We start from the raw sequence: 16374 nt of genomic DNA on the forward strand, positions 1-16374 counted from the left end.
TAGTCATTATTACTTAATCAACTCCAGCAAAAGCTATACTTTTAATTGAGAGCTTTAAGCTGGATGGCCTAAATTGACTGACAGGCATTGAGACACATCAACCTGATTATGTTTGTTAAATGTAATTTCTCTGATATCTCTACTGTCAGATGTAGTTCAGGGTGACTTCCATTACTCAAGTCTGAAAAACTAGGGCTTTATAGCCATTGATTATAAGAGCAAAAAAAAACATATATTATCTTTATTTGGATACCCCTTAGCAATAAAGTCAATCATAATTGTTAAAACTAAATATTTTCAGCTGAGCTTATGTCCATGGTAACAGCAATTTCTATGATTGGTGAATCTCTCTTCATGATTAAGGGTTTTTCGTTCATTAAACAAGTTTTTTTTTTTTTTTTTTCTAGTTTATTTATATAGCACATTTCTTGCACAATGGCAATTCAAAGTGCTTTACATAAAATGATTTAAAAAACATATACAAATATCAAATACATAAAAAAAAAAAATAAGTTAAGAACAAGAAATAAGAATAAAAAGTAATAAGATACATTTAAAAAAGTAAAAAATTATTAAAATGAATAAAAAAAGAAAATAATACAGAAATAATGATGCTGTGCAATCAGTAAGTGCAGTACCCTTGGTATTTCTAACTGACTTGATTCTAATGATCTTAGAGGTCTGATAGGTTTATATTCAGCAATCATATCTGCAATGTATTTAGGTCCTAGGAGTGATCATATCTGCAATGTATTTAGGTCCTAGGAGTCCTAGGAGTGATTAATAAATGAGTAATAGAACTTTAAAATCAATCTAAATGTAACTGGAAGCCAGTGTAAATATCTGAGGACTGGAGCAATATGCTCAGATTTTTTTGGATCGGGTGAGAATCCTGTCAGCAGCATTTTGAATGAGCTGCAGGTGTCTAATGGTCTTTTGGGAAGGCCTGTAAGAAATCCAATGCAGTAGTCCACCCTACTGGTGATGAATGCATGAACAAGTTTCTCTATGTCTTGACTGAACACAAAACATCTAATTCTTGCTATATTTTTTAGATTGTAGTAGGTTGATTTAGTTATTGATTTGACGTGACTACTGAAACTAAGGTCTGACCCCAAAATGACACCAAGATTTCTTACTTGGTTTTTTGTGTTCACCTTGGGAATTTCGCCTTTGTTGCCAAATACAATGACCACTGTCTTGTCGTTGTTTAACTGAAGGAAGTTTCGGCACATCCAACTGTTAATTTCATTAGTGCACTGGCACAGAGAGTATATAGGGCTGTAGTCATTTGGCGATGGGGCAAGGTAAATATGGGTGTCGTCTGCATAGCTATGGTACGCAATTTGGATCATTTTCATAATTTGGCCTAGTGGGAGCATTTATGAAAGGTGAAGGTAAAATCACATTGACTTGTGGCTTCTACAGAAGCATACATCATTAGTTACCTAAATGCTCATGGTAGGTCTGTCTTGAATGGTTTATATGGTATCATTAAAAATCTATTTCTCTACAGAGAAAACCCTACTGTTGTGCTGTATAAATGAAATCTCTGTGGTTCTCTGTGGAAGATGTGTGAGAGGGCAAGAAACCTACACATAACTGTGTTGAATAATGCTATGAATCTCTGGATCCAATAACCTTCTGAATACACAACACATCAGAGAAAAAATGGAGCCCACTAGTGCTGTTAGTGTAATTGTCCTTTACTACATTTGGAGTGCTAAGAGCCACTCAGAGGGAGATAGAGTGTGTTTGTGCTGAGACAAGATAATAGAAAAAGCATCTAATTGTTGAAGAAATGGAGAAAAAACAGTTAAACAAGAAATCAGGAGAGGGAACAAATCAAGGTAAACCACCAAATAGCACTTATGAATGTATGAGCACCACTCACACAAGACAAACTATCCACTGACCTCTTTAGACCACTCAACTCTTAACAGTGAGAGCCAATAGGAGCCACTGAAAAGCCATGCACAGTGAGAGAGTCAGGAAAAAAATGAACAATTTGACCTCTTCCTGATAAGAGTGTTTCAATTAGTCCCTTATCTCAAGATGAACCTCCACATCTAACTGCACTTAATTACCTCAGAAAGATGTGGCCATGGGCAGAACACAGGTTCCCATGGTGAGCAGTCCCGTGAGGGAACTGTCTGTCATGTGCATAGGTGGGGTGTGATTTTAAAGTAAGAGTTGAAAAGTAGATTTAATTAAAATTCTATTCTTATTTGCTCTTATTAATTTATTTATTAATGTCCTTTTCAGAGCTTGACAAATGTGGTCACTAGGAACTGTAGTTGTATGAAAAATAGCTACGTATGAAAAATTGTGTTCCACTGAAAAAAATAACAGCATACAGTTGAGCGCAATTAAGATGTAAAAATAATGAAAATATAAAATGTTTTGGGTGATCTACTGTATTCATTTTACATGTACAACTTGCAGACTACTGAGAAGCTTGGTTGTCACCTGTTACAACATGTGGATGGCTGGTACGCTCTGGTTATAGAACCACTGCAAGGCTGAAAGTTTGTTTTGGACATGTGTCTAGAATTTGAGGAAGCAACCTTGACATGGCGCCCTGCAATGTTCCTCCCTGCAGCACTTTCAGCATCGACATTGGGGGTAGTCAGTCCACCAGCTCTAATCTGTGATGAAAAATGACACATTCATTCTGTTTGAAAGGTGAAAGAGAGATATTGACATGCACTCACCGCATGCACATACACAAAATCAAATGGAGTCACAAAATGCTTCCAAGATAAACTCATACTGGGTTATTATGGTGTATATCGATACACAGTTCCTGGAAGAAAATTTATTTGAAGGTTTGCTTACACAAGAGAATCATTTGTAAATGAAATTGAGTGAAACAAAAAGGTTAATGGCCAAGCCGAAAATGCAACAGCATATAAATAGATTGTTATTATAGTGGAGAGAAAATTGATCGTAGGCAGTTGGCTCGCCACATGTATTCTCATCATCTTCTCTGATTTCCATCAATACAGCACCTCTCCGTTTGTGGTGAGACAAATGGAAGATAACGCTGTATATAGAGACTGCTAGCTTGCACTGATCAGCAATACAAACTAAACAAAGAAAATAAAGTTTACCTGTACTTTGCCCTGCAATGGCAAAATGTAGTTGCCCTGTACTATAATGATAGTCTGTATCTTTAAGACAGGACATTACTATGCATGATAAATGTGTTCAGTGTAAAAGTGCACAAGTAAAGAGTTCAGATGAGTAATGATATCAAGCGTGTGTGATTTCATTAAGACTAATTAACTCACAAACGATGATATTACATGAATACACAACAAAAGTAACAACACATTGCATCAAAACTTAAATATGACTGAAATAAGGTTTGGCTCAGATTCAGAGAAAATGAAGCAAGACCATTTTAAAATCCGCATTTGGTTGGACAGTCCAAAAACTTTGAAGCCATTTTCCTCAGTTTAATTGTTTGTGTAGTTATAGTACTGCATTTCGGCTTTGTAGGGCTGCAATGACAAGGCAAATAATTGGAACATGCTGATGTCTAACGGAACACTTTCTGATGCTTTTATCATGTGTAAATTTATTTTTACAATTATTCATTTGCTAGACACTATTATCCAAAGCGACTTACAAAAGAGGAATAATCCATCATAAGCAATTCATCTTAAGAAGACAGCAGTACGAAAGTGCTGCATTACAAAGTTTCACTAGCATGAGAATAGTAGTAACCAAGACAGATTAGAGTGCAACAAGAATATACACTGGCAGCCAAAAGTTTGGAATAATGTACAAATTTTGCTGTTTTGGAAGGAAATTGGTACTTTAATTCACCAAATTGGCATTCAGCTGATCACAAAGTATAGTCAGGACATTACTGATATAAAAAACAGCACCATCATTATTTGAAAAAAGTCATTTTTGATCAAATCTAGAATCAATTTACATTTCCAGCAGCCATCACTCCAACACCTTATCCTTGAGTAATCATGATAAATGTCTAATTTGGTACTAGAAAATCACTTGCCATTATATCAAACACTGCTGAAAGCTATTTGGTTCTTTAAATGAAGCTTAACATTGTCTTTGTCTTTGTTTTTGAGTTGCCACAGTATGCAATAGACTGGCATGTCTTAAGGTCAATATTAGTTCAAAAATGACAAAAAAGAAACAGCTTTCTCTAGAAACTCATCAGTCAATCGTTGTTTTGAGGAATGAAGGCTATACAATGTTTGAAACTGCCATAAAACGGAAGATTTCATACAAAGGTATACACTACAGTCTTCAAAGACAAAGGACAACTGGCTCTAACAAGGACTGAAAGAGATGTGGAATGCCAGATGCACAACTAAACAACAGGTTAAGTACATCAGAGTCTCTAGTTTGAGAAATAGACACCTCACATGCCGTCAGCTGACAGCTTCATTGAATTCTACCCACTCAACACCAGTTTCATGTAGAACATTAAAGAAAAGACTCAGGGGTGCAGGCCTTATATGAAGAATTGCAAAGAAAAGCCACTTTTGAAACAGAAAAACAAAAAGAAATGTAAAGTTCAGGAAAGGAGGAAGCGGGAACCGGATTAACAATTAACAAGACTTTACTCAACATAAAACTCAGAACTGAAACAAAATGACACATTGACGAACACACACACAGAGCGGCTGCGTACATCTCTCTCTCTCTCTGGCATCCCCGGCTCCTCCTTTATCTCGCTCATGCTGATTGGGCAACTCAGTGCCGGGCGTGCATCCTCTCGGCCCGGCCACGCCCTCCTCCTCGTCACATATCCCCACCACCCGATTTAGGCTGGGGAAACCTCTGGTCTGACTTACTCCTGGAGGGGAGGAGTTGCCCCTTTGGCAATTCTGTCCCCAACTGGTCTTCCCAGCCTCCTGGGAACCTGGATAGGATGAAGAGAGGGAGAGGGGAGAAAGAAAGAGAGCGGGAGAGACAGAGAGAGAGGGGAGAGAGAGAGAACAAAACACTCTTCTTCGGCTCCCGCAGGCATGCCGCCCACCTGGTCCTCAGCCACTCCTCCAACCCCTGGCGGATGGCAGCGGGCTCCTCCACCTTATGGTGGCCTGCAGCGGCTCCTCCATCCCCTGGCGGATGGCAGTGGTTCCTCCACCTCCTGGCAGACGGCAGCAACCCCTCCATCCTCTGGTGGACAGCAACAGCCCCTCCTCCTCCTGGCGGATGGCAGCGGCGAGTTCTCCCGGACAGCATGCTCTTCCTACTTTCGAGGGTTTCTGCACCAGTGTAACAGGGTTCAGGAAAGGAGGAAGAGGGAACTGGATTAACAATTAACAAGACTTTAATCAACATAAAACTCAGAACTGAAACACAACAACACACTGACGAACACACACACAATGTGGCCGCGTGTCTCTCTCTCTCTCTCTCTCTCTCTCTCTCTCTCTGGTGTCCCCGGCCCCTCTTTTACCTCTCTCCCGCTGACTGGGCAACTCAGCGCCAGACATGCATCCTCTCGGCCCAGCCATGCCCTTTTTTTTTTTTTTTTTGAGTGCATGTTTATGTGCTCATGGAAAAGATGTGTTTTTAGCCATTTTTTGAAGACAGAGAGTGAGTCTGCTTCACAGATGAAGTTGGGATGGTCATTTCACCAATGAGGTACAGTGAAACTGAAAGTCCAGGAAGTGTTTTGGTGCCTCTTTGTGTTGGTACAACAAGGCGCCACTCATTAGCTGACCACAGGCTTCTGGTGGGAATGTAGTTCTGCAGAAATTATTAAAGTATGCTGGAGCAGACCCAGTGACTGTTCTGTATGCCAGCATCAGAGCCTTGAATTTGATATGTGCATCAACCGGCAGCCAGTGAAGAGAGACAAGGAGTGGTGTAACATGCACTCTCTTTGGTTCATTGAAGACCAGACGTGCTGCTGCATTCTGGATAATTTGCAGGGGCCTAATTGTGCATGCAGTGAGGCCTGCAATGACAGCGTTACAGTAGTCCAGTCTAGTTATGACAAGTGACTGAACAAGAAGTTGTGAGGCATACTCAGAGAGGAATGGTCTTATTTTCCTGATATTGTAGAGTGTAAATCTACATGATCGTGCTGATTTTCAGATGTGGTCTGTGAAACTGAGTTGGTTATCGATGGTTACCCCTAGATTTCTGACCGTTTTGGAAAGCGTTATTGTAGTTTAACCTGGCTGAATGGTGATGTTGTGTTCAACAGCAAGGTTGGCTGGAAAGACGAGGAGCTCAGTCTTCGCTTGGTTAAGTTGTAGGTGGTGTTCCTTCATCCAGGCCAAGATGTCTGCCAAACAGGCTGAGATTCAAGTAGTCACCATGGTGTCGTTGGACTGGAAAGACAAGTAGAGCTTTGTGTCATCTGCATAGCAGTGGTAAGAGAACCCATGTGCTTGAATGATGGGTCCCAGTGATGCTGTATATAGAGAAGAGAAGTGGCCCAATACTGAGCCCTAAGGTACCCCAGTAAGAAGGTGATGTGACTTGGACACCTCACCTCTCAAGGCTACCTTGAAGGACCTACCTGAGAGATAGGCCCAGAGTAGAAAGGGTGGATGGTAGAATCTGAGGGTTGACTGTATCAAAGGCTGCAGAAGGGTCCAGTAGAATCAGGACGGATGACCTGGATCCAGCTCTCGTCTGTCTCAGTGACTCAGTGACAGACAGCAGGGCAGTCTCGGTGGAATGTCCACTTTTGAAGCCTGGCTTATTGTCATCCAGCAGCTTATTCTGCGAGAGATAGGCAGAGATCTGATTGAAAACTGCTCTTTCACATGTTTTCCACCATGAATGGGATGAGAGAGACTGGTCTGTAGTGTTCTACTTTGTGGGGTTTCAGTAGTTTGCAAGTTAATGTAATCCTACTTAGAGGATAGTGTAAATGTGTGTGGCTCACCGTCCTGGGCGAAGGGCTCGAGGCTCAACCTGAGCTCGAATACCCCCCAGACTTAGGTTAGTTATTAATAAATAGATAGGAGAAGAAAGGGGAGGTGGAGGGATTCTGGAAGACTCAACGCCATGTAGAGGTAAGCTGCTGTTTATATACGCTTACTCTGGTGATGTGATTGGTCGGATTAAGTGACCTTGCTCCTCCTGAACCTAGTTCATAAAACTCCATTTCAGAAGTTCGCAAGTTAATGTAATCCTGCTTAGAGGAGAGTGTAAACGTGTGTGACTTGCTGTCCTGGGGGCGAAGGGCTCGAGGCTTGAGGCTCGAGGCTTGACCTGAGCTCGAATACCCCACAAAAGATGCCAGCAAAATGGGAAAGCAAGCTATTGTCTATGGATCCTTGTGTTTGAGACAAGATTAAATAAATTGTGAACTCTCTTGTGCCCCCCAAAAGGAATGTAAAAAATGAGTTGTGTGGCTGGGGTGATGTGGAGTTCAGGGGTCACTTGCTTAACTTGTGTGAAATGGGTAGATGTGCCAAAGAAGATAGACTCGAGTGGGGCCGCTAGCTGAGGCTGCCTCATGCTAGGTTCCATGTAGGGAGATAGGAAATTGGAAGGTGTAGGATAGGAGGAGATTAGGGAGTGAATTCAGGTTGAAGCACTGAAGGACAGTGGCGGTATCGGCCACAGGGAAATGTGCTGGAGGGATCGTTATGCCTTAACGCGATAGGGCAGGGTGGCCCCAGATGGAGGCGTGAATCCTAACTGCCCAAATTGACCTTAAGTCTCCCTCCATGTTGTTTGATGGGTGGGCTCGTGCGGCGAATGGTGCGAGCCTCTTAGAAGAAGACTCGGTAGCCGCTCGAGCAGGCAAGCCCAGCCTTGGCAGAATGGGAAGGGCCCTCACTGCGTTTGACGTGGGGGTCATCCCGAGTCTGGCAGGATCACTCCGAACGGAGGCAACCTGGCCCCCCCACCAGACACAATGTGGGGCCCCTCACTGCATCCGAAACTGGGGAGTCCTTGCTGCTCTTCGAAGGGGGAGCCAATGATACAAATAAACATGAGTTAGCTCGCACACATTTGAAATGGGAGAACCCCCTGCTGCACTTTGGAAGAGAGAGCTCGAGTTTTTAGAGGGGGGGCTCCCCGGCTGGCCAGAGAGGCCCTCGCAGCACCTAAATGGAGGGGCTGGCCTGGTGGTTTGACCAGTATAAGGCATGCATCCCCCTGACCCTGATCGTGAATGAATTGTGGTTAGCTAATGAGGGCATGCTGAGCGTTTTTGATGTGAAGACAGCTGGTACGAATGTAGCTAAGGTAAGCGTCAGATGACCAACAGCATAGTAAACTAATTTGATGCTCGGGCAGGCCTTTTTGGGCTGCGGTGGTTGTGGCGCCGATGTGGAAGGAATGGCCTGAATATAGTTTTACTGAGATGCTGGATTTAATCAGAATGGATTTGAGATGTTTTTGGAACCAGAATTTGTTTTTGTCATCTACAAAGATTGACTGAAGATTGAAAAATTAATTTGTGGAAGAAATGGATGCCGCTTAGGTACCATTTAATAATACCAGGGTGAAGGTTTTTGGTTTTGTTGAGTTGTGAGGTGAAGGAGGATACGGAGAGGAGAGAAAAACTGAGAAATTGCAGATTGTAATTTAGGTGGAAATCTTTGAAGCATTTCCAACCTTTCTGATAAGTTTGTAGGGTTCAGGGGGAAATGGCTTGAACAATGGAGTCCTGGGGTGTGTGCAGGAGTATGAGAGGGTGATTTCTAGGAATTTCAGTTCTGAATGGGGAGGAAATGGGGTTGGTGTCTGGTTTGCTTCAAGGGCCAAGGCTCTGGATCTCTGAAAGAAAAAACGAGTCAGCAATGTTTTTTTTTTTTTTTTTTGAGCCTGGAATGTGTTCTGCTTTAATTATGGTTAGCTGAGGAGGGATTTGGGATGAAGTTCGCTTGCAGAAGCGGCCTCACACAGAGAATGGTTCCGGAGTAGGAAAGATTAAAATTGTAGATTGAGGGGGATAAAGTGAAGAGGGGAATGGGCTTGGAGCGGGGTTCTCCAGCGAAAGCAGCCTCACGTGGGAATTCACTCTAGTGGCTCATGGATAGGAAGGGGTAGAGGGATGGATGTTGGCAGAGAGAATAGGTTGCATGGAAAAACTAAGTCGTCTGGAACATATGTGAGGCAATGTCAGGATACGTGCTTGCATGGCATTTGTGATATGATAGAGATAGAAGAGCTGCATACAGGAGGCAGGTGTTTCAGAGGGTGTTGTGCTGAGAATGTATTGCTGATGGCTGTAACCTTATTAGTAAAAATGTGGTGAATACATCTGCTGTCAGTAGAGGGAGAGGGCAGAGGAGTGTGTTGAATGTTCTAAATAGGCTGCGAGTGTCTGAGGTGCTGTTGATCTTGTCTGGATAATAGGACGTTTTTGCAGATTTAAAGTTATCTGAAAAAGATGCAAGCAGAGGCTGATACTTACTCAGATCTGCTGGATCTTTAGATTTCTGCCATCTCCTCTCAGCTGCCCTGAGGTCAGTCCAATGTTCACGAACAACATCAGAGAACCAGGGTCTGGGCGGTGTCATAAGTGCTGGCCTAGAGGAGAGAGCGCTGATGCTGTCTAGACAGGTTGTTAAAGTAGAGCCTAGTTCGTCTGTTGCAGTGTTTACATCCAGGGTGGAAAATAAATTTTGTGAGGGAAGAGAGGTAGAGACAGCAGTGGAAAGGTGTGTGGGTGAAAGAGAACGAAGGTTATGGCGAAAGTAAACCAGAGGTCGAGTCTGTTTTAATATAGATGGAAGAGTCATGTTGAATTGAACGAAGTAGTGATCAGAGACATGTAAAGGAGTAACAAGAATATGCGTGTTGGTACAGTTACATGTAAAAATGAGGTCCAGCTGGTTGCCCGATCTGTGAGTTAATGTAGTGCTTAGTCTTTCCAAGTCAAACAAGGCCAGAAGATCATGAAGTTCAGTGGCCTGGGGCTTGTCTTGGTGCATGTTGAAATCTCCAAGAACCACAATTGGCCTGCCATCTTCAGGGAAGGAGGACAGCAGGACATCCAGCTCCTCAAGAATGTTTGTCAGCTGACCTGGAGGGCGATAGAAGATGACAACAAGGATTTTTGTTGGTTGCATTGTAGTAATTGCATGGAATTCAAAAGAAGTATTGTTACATAGAGAGGAGTGTGGCGAAAATGTCTAGTTGTTTGGACTGATCAAACCTGCTCCCCCACCCCTACCGTTATGTCGAGGGGTGTGAGAGAAGGAGAAGTTGTTGGAGAGAGCAGAGGGTGTTGCTGTATCCTCTGGATGTATCCGTGTTTCTGTCAGTGCGAGAATGCTGAGTGCGGACTGTGTGATGAAGTCTGGAATGAGGTCAGCTTTGTTCACAGCTAACTGGCAGTTCCAGAGTCGAATTGAAAATGAGAGCGGAGCAGGTGCTGATGTGCAAAGTGGCCATATGTTGTGTGGGTTGCAAAGAGTCCTGTGTCTATATTGTGTAAACTGTCTGTAACAGATAACAGAGATTAGCTTGAGGGCACATGTTATGCATGGAGTAGACATATGGGAATATATATGGAAAGTAGTAAAAAATTAAAAAAGATTACACTACACTACCGTTCAATAGTTTGGGGTCACTTGCCTGAAATGTTTTTCATGATCTTAAAAATATTTTGATCTGAAGGCGTATGCTTAAATGTTTGAAATTAGTTTTGTAGACAAAAATATAATTGTGCCAACATATTAATTTATTTAATAACAAAACTAAAATTTTATTAAAAAATAAATAAATAAAATAAAAGTTTTTGAAATGGATGACTTGGACGAATAATTAAGAAAAGCAGCCACTAAGCACCTAGCATATAGATGGGAACTCCTTCAATACTGTTTAAAAAGCATCCCAGAGTGATACCTCAAGAAGTTGGTTGAGAAAATGCCAAGAGTACATTTCTTCAAAATCTAGGCAAAGTGTAGCCACTTTGAAGATGCAAAAATATAACCCTCTTGGAATACACAACCAAGTTCCTTCACCTCGCTGCTTCGACATCAATACCGGATATATACCTCAAGCCCATTTATGGAATGGGATTAAACTTCCAGAACCACAGCACTTCCGGAGGCACTTCCGGAGGCAGAAGATCTTCCCTTGGTGAATTACATCCTTGCCACCCTGAATATCCATTACCCTTCACTCTTATTACGTTTAATACAGGATTTGACTTCTTCCACGGCCCCTGACCAGGAGTCGCCCTTTAAAGGGGACGGGGGTCTGTCGCCCTCATGTCTTCAAGGACTCTCATTTTGAAGTTTTCCATCTGTTCATCATCATCCACACCTGCCTTCCATTCCCTCATTAGTTTCCCTGTGTATATATACCCTCTAGTTTTGTTCATCATTTGTCAGTCCTTGAAGTGTTGCGTTGAGTTTAAGAAGTGTATTGCTATATTGATAAAGTGTTTCCTTGTTTTTGTTATTTTATGAAGTTAGCTCTATCATTTGTTCCACTCCAGCGTTTGTTCCACTCCAGCGTTCATAATTAAAGGATTTAAAGGTTCTACTCCTGCGTCTCCTCTCTTCCTCTTCCACTCCTAGACACCAACGTTACAAAAATAAAAACTATAATAACAATATACACTATACAATATAAAATAAGCATTTAACAAGACATTATGTAAATAAAAAATACTGTAAACGAAGTACATTAAGGCAGTAATTGGTTTCTGAGGGTGTGCACTTCAAAAATGAATTTTGCTGCGACTGATGCATGATTATCCTCCCCCAGTAACACCTGCATTTGATCTGTTTCTGCTGAACTGGAAAACTGTGGCATGAGGTTTGAAAGTTTGTAAAAGTATTTCTCTCTCACCTCTGCAAATTTCTCACAGTGAAGGAGAAAGTGTTTCTCTGTCTCAACCTCACCAGTGTCACAGTGAGCACAGACACCTTCTTCCTTTGGAAGCCATGTTTGTCTGTGTCTGTCTTTTTCTATGGCCAGACTGTGATCACTGAGCCTGTATTTGGTGAGGATCTGTCTCTATTTTGTATCTCTTACAGTGTAGAGATATTCTGCCAGATTATACTTTCTGTTAAGGGTCCGATAACATTCCAATTTGCTTTCGTTTTTACTTTAATTTTCCCAGTGGTCCAAATATGAATTTTTGCTTTCTTTTACGATTTGGTTTATTCTGATTTGATTTTGTTCAGCAGTGCTGGTCTGAAACTGGTGTTTGTTAGTTATTAGTGGGTTTGTGAGTTTCAGAGCCAACTGACAAAGAGGACTGGTTTTAGGCTTCAACTCTTGGGTTTTAAGGGCTTCATGTTGCAGTGCGTTAGGGGAACTTGAATTTAGGCGTGTCCAGAATTTGAGGGATCATTTTTCAATATGTATAATTAGGGAGTATCTGCCTAGTTCGGCCAAGCATGCATTAGTAGGTGTTCTTCTCTGAACTCTTAGAATGTTTCTACAGAATTGTACATGCAAGGATTCTATGGGGTGTTTGTCCCATCTAGAGTAATCTACCAGACAGAGTGGACCCCAAAGCTCACATCTGTACAGAGCAATAGGCATAATAATACTATCAAAAACTTTACACCAAATTGTTAAAGGAATGTCTATTTGGGTACATTTGCCCTTAATAGCATAGGATGCTCTTCTAGCATTCTCTTTTAGTGCATTCACTGCCAGACCATAACCCTCTGAAGCACTGATTTTTAGACCGAGGTAGTCATAGAGTAGGGTGTGTTCTATTGCAGTGTTTCCCAGAGTGAATGTGTATCTGGTTTCCTGTAATCTGGCTTTTTTCTGGAAGATCATAATTGTATTTTATTTTTTTCAAATTGACTGTCAGGGCCCAGTTTTGACAGTAGTTCTCCAGCAGGTCCAGGTGCTGCTGTAGCCCTTGTTTGGTAGCTGACAGCAGCACCAGATCATCTGCATAGAGAAGAAATTTAACTTCAGAATTATTTAGAGTAAGACCATTGCAAATTGTTCCAGTAGCACTGCTAACTCATTAATGTAAAAGTTGAACAGAGTTGGACTCAAACTGCAGCCCTGTGTCACTCCACGCCCTTAAGTGGAGAATTCAGCTCTTTTATTGCCAATTTTAACTCCGCATCTGTTGTCCGAAAATGTAGATTTGATTGTGCTGTACATTTTACCCCCAATGCCGGAGTGTAGAATTTTGTAATATAGACCATCATGCCAAATGGAATCAAATGCTTTTTTTAAATCAACAAAACATGCATACATTTTGCCTTTGCTTTTTTGATGAATGTGCTGGTTGACTATCACGTGTAGCATGTGAATAAGTGGTCGGTGGTGTGGTGGTTTGGTATGAATCCAATCTGACTCTTACTCAAGACATTGTGCTTGGTAAGGTAGGCCTGTACCCAGGCGTTCAGGATACAACAGAAAGTCTTCTCAGATTGCTGTTCACACAAATGCCTCAGTAGTTATTGGGGTTGAATAACCAGTTTGTAATTAGCCAGTTTGCAGAACCAGATTGAGTAGTTTAAACAAGACCTCCTGCATTACTCCTGCATTCTATCTCTCTCTCTCTCTCTCTCTCTCTCTCTCTCTCTCTCTCTCTCTCTCTCTCTCTCTCTCTCTCTCTCTCTCTCTGACAACACTGGTGTACACTTTTCAGAATACTTGACGGAAAGGAAGAAGGCATGGTTATTTATTTCTCTGTGGCCCTGAGTTATGGTGTTAATTGCAGATCCTGGTGGAGATGTGAGAAGCTTGAGGACCAAATAGCACTATGTATTTTTACACACATTCATAAAGAGAGAGAGAGAGAGAGAGCTTGGCCTTGTGGGTAATCCATATTTCAGACTATTGTCTTTCCACACAATGTGCTGCCCTGGGTTCTGTTAACAAATAACAGACAAACACGCAATGCAGTGACAAATTTCTACTAAAATTTGTGGATTAAAGAGCTATGCAAAGGATAAGGTTTAGAGAGTAATGCATAAGGAAAGAGCATCAATCACTGTGTACCTGTATATGGTTGGAGGAGGAGATGGTAATTCAAACAAGCAAGCTCTACAAGCCTACAACATGGTCCAGATGTAGACTTGATTGCGTGAAGTGAGAGAAGATCTCCTTATTTGACACAGGAAACACGTCATCTCGGCACATGCAAGGAAGTGTGGTGTTTATCACTGACATCCTCTTCTCTTCTAAGCACTTAACTCTGGCCCTCGTCTTGCTTATTGTATATATACTCCCTGTGTTTTGGGGTTAGACAGTTTTGAGGTTCTGGAAACTATCATGTCATTCAGGGTCCAGATTCACAAAACATTCTTAAGAATAATATACTTCTTAAATACTATTTTATTTTCTCTTATTTTATTTTTTTCTTAAACTGTAAATGTTTATAGCTAGATACCTTCTTACCAACTTTTTGATCCTAAGAACTTTCATAATCATTTTTCTTAAAGCTAAAGTGTGTAACTTTTTTGGTGTTAAAATACTTTCAACCTTGTCTCACAGAATGAACGTTACTATAACAACATTTTTGCATTACATGCCGCATTTTACACTTCGCTGCAGTTCCCTGGTGAATTTAACACTAGAGGCGCTACAATTTTCAAACAAATCACGCCTACAATGGCTGATTATTATTAAACACTCATGTGTTGCTCTATTACTCACACAATGCTATGTTATGATATTAGAACACTTTTACAATAATGCATAATTTGAAAAACGATACATTTCAACATTTGTATTACAGACCCACCTACATTTACACACTCATTCCAGTGTGATTAGCTTGCATGGTAGCTCACCAGATAGAGTGTTGGACTTTGGACTCGGAAGACCGCGGCTCAAGACCAGTCAAGCATGCAAGTTTACACGTGAGAAAAAAGTGTTATAGAAGCAACAAGAGATGGTGTGGTTGCATCAAAAAATTTGCTTTTCATGTCGTATTTCATTTTACAACATTATTGGTTAGGTTTAGGTGTTGGTTTAGGGTAAGGATGCTTGTTTTGTTCATCTCTCTTCTGCATTTAGGTTTAAGTTAAAGTTTTAGTTTAGGGAGGTATGTTGTTCTCATTAAAACCTCCATTTAATATACACCTGAAAAACCTTGTCTGATTACGGCACTATTTCACTCACTTTTGGTGCCCCCTGCTGGACATTTAACTAGGAAACTGCAGCTGAACGTGTAATGAAGCACGTAATTTCTTTTGCAAAAATGTTGCCAAGGTCACGTAATGTTCATGAGACCAGGCTGAATACTTTTACTATCCCAGCTTAATATGCAGAGTTAACTATATGTAAGCTACTTAAAGACTTTAAAGCGTTTTAAAAATTCCTCTGTTTTGAGCAACCCATCCAGCACGACACAACAACACTGACTCCACCAATGATGTGAGTTGGGGCCGGGACTATCTGTTTGTTTGATTAACATCAGACAGGCGTATTCAGAAGTCTGTTTGAAAACACTGTTTATCGTTGCAAATCTGTTCAGTGGCGCTAGTTACACAGAAATTAAACACTTCAGCTTTAATTCAATTTTTGGTAATATGGCCCTAAAAATCTTAGAATGTAGAAAATCTTAATTTTTTCTCAGGATAATTTATCCTCATAAAAATGGAATAATTGAACCACTTAAAAACAAGTTCATAAGAATGTTTGAAAGTGCAATTCATAAAAAAAACATTAATAAGAACATTTTTAAGAAGCCTTTTTGTGAATACAAAATATTCAGAATTGTTTTCTTATGTTAGAAGTTAAGAAGAAAATAGAAGGTAAGAAGAACTGTATTCTTAAGAAAGTTTCAACCCAGTCTCATGACAAGTTGTAATAACAATACGAGATGGCAAAATTGTATGAAATCATATGAGTTGGTTCATACTTTTACTCCCTAACCCAAAGCTAAGTCTAAGCCTTTACCCAAACTCTAAACTTAATTCCATGAATTTAATTAGTAAAAAAGTGTTGTGTACCACGGAAGAAAGAAAACATCATTGTTCGTAATGAGACAAGGGAAGTGTATTATAGGTTATTGACATACTACATCAGTCATTTGTATTGCATAAACAACTATGGAATAAATTACCACATTTTTTACAGACATTTCCTTTCTTAAAATAAAGTGTTGGATAGGAGGCTAGTTTGTAAATGTAATATCTGTATTGTATCGATTTGAAATTCTTTTTGTTGATTGGTTGGTCTCTATAGGAGCAGAACATTTTCCTTTTATCTCACCAAATTATCTTACGTTTTCGTTATATCTTATGAATTATTAAAAGCATCATGAGATTTTGCTCGAATGTTTAGTGAATCCGGCCCCTGGAGAACATCCAGTTTGCTCCTTCAACTCCTTCATCAGTAAATCCTCTGACCCTAAGGCTCCGGCATTAATATACTCACCTGTCAGAAACAAAATCTTGACTAATTTGAGCAGTTATCTCTCCTGGCTGCTAGCCAAGAAGCCTGGGAAACTTCTCCCAGATT

Source organism: Myxocyprinus asiaticus, chromosome 18 (assembly GCF_019703515.2).
Source record: "Myxocyprinus asiaticus isolate MX2 ecotype Aquarium Trade chromosome 18, UBuf_Myxa_2, whole genome shotgun sequence".
NCBI classification, from domain to species: domain Eukaryota; kingdom Metazoa; phylum Chordata; class Actinopteri; order Cypriniformes; family Catostomidae; genus Myxocyprinus; species Myxocyprinus asiaticus.